This window comes from Somniosus microcephalus, chromosome 34 (genome assembly GCF_052327205.1).
Source record: "Somniosus microcephalus isolate GS21.2 chromosome 34, FLI_Smic_1.0, whole genome shotgun sequence".
Classification (NCBI taxonomy): Eukaryota; Metazoa; Chordata; class Chondrichthyes; order Squaliformes; family Somniosidae; genus Somniosus; species Somniosus microcephalus.
In genome coordinates this window covers 26,372,907-26,373,479 of record NC_141020.1, presented here as the reverse complement: position 1 = coordinate 26,373,479, position 573 = coordinate 26,372,907, and the positions used below count along the sequence as shown (strand labels likewise).

The window sequence follows — 573 nt, the reverse complement described above, 5'->3', positions numbered from 1 at the left end:
TATACCAGCGATAAAAAATAAATCCGGGATATTGGAGATTCTTGTGAATGTTCTTTTGGGAAGATGATAAGACGTTACTGGGAATGCTTCTCTGAGTTCAGTGGAAATCAGGAACAACCATATTTCCACAGAATGTCCATTGCACCATCTCCTGGCCATAACTGGGAAATGATTCGTCAGCATTTCTTCCTTCAGCTTGTCAACATTTTGAAAGGTTCACCTGGGGCAGTTTGTAATTGATATTATCCTGTAATCGGCAAGGTAAAATTTCCACCTCCCCTGTCCGTCCCCGTGACGTCACCGAAGAGATTGCCGGAACGTTGGGCCGACGATTGCAGCATTCATTCCAGGCTGCAGGTGAAGAAAACGGAGGCTTTCCTGGAAACTGCAGTTACGCAATCTCTCGGCGAGCGACAGGTAAACATTCCAGCCTGCTCACCTGATCCTGCCCGTAACATAGGAACTTAGGAGCAGCAGGCGGCCATTCAGCCCCTGGAGCCTGTTCCGCCATTCCATTCGATCATGGCTGATCTGTATCTTAACTCCATCTACCCGCCTTGGTTCCGTATCCCT

General features: G+C 48.2%; 1 long non-coding RNA gene across 1 annotated transcript in view; it reads left to right on the top strand.

Moving 5' to 3' along the window:
- Positions 1-213: 213 nt before the first annotated feature.
- The window catches only part of LOC147096897 (uncharacterized), a 67,121-nt gene continuing 66,761 nt past the window's right edge, over positions 214-573 (top strand). Inside the window, exon 1 of the long non-coding RNA XR_015074524.1 lies at positions 214-417. This is a non-coding gene — a long non-coding RNA (uncharacterized LOC147096897). The remainder of the gene's footprint in view (positions 418-573) is intronic.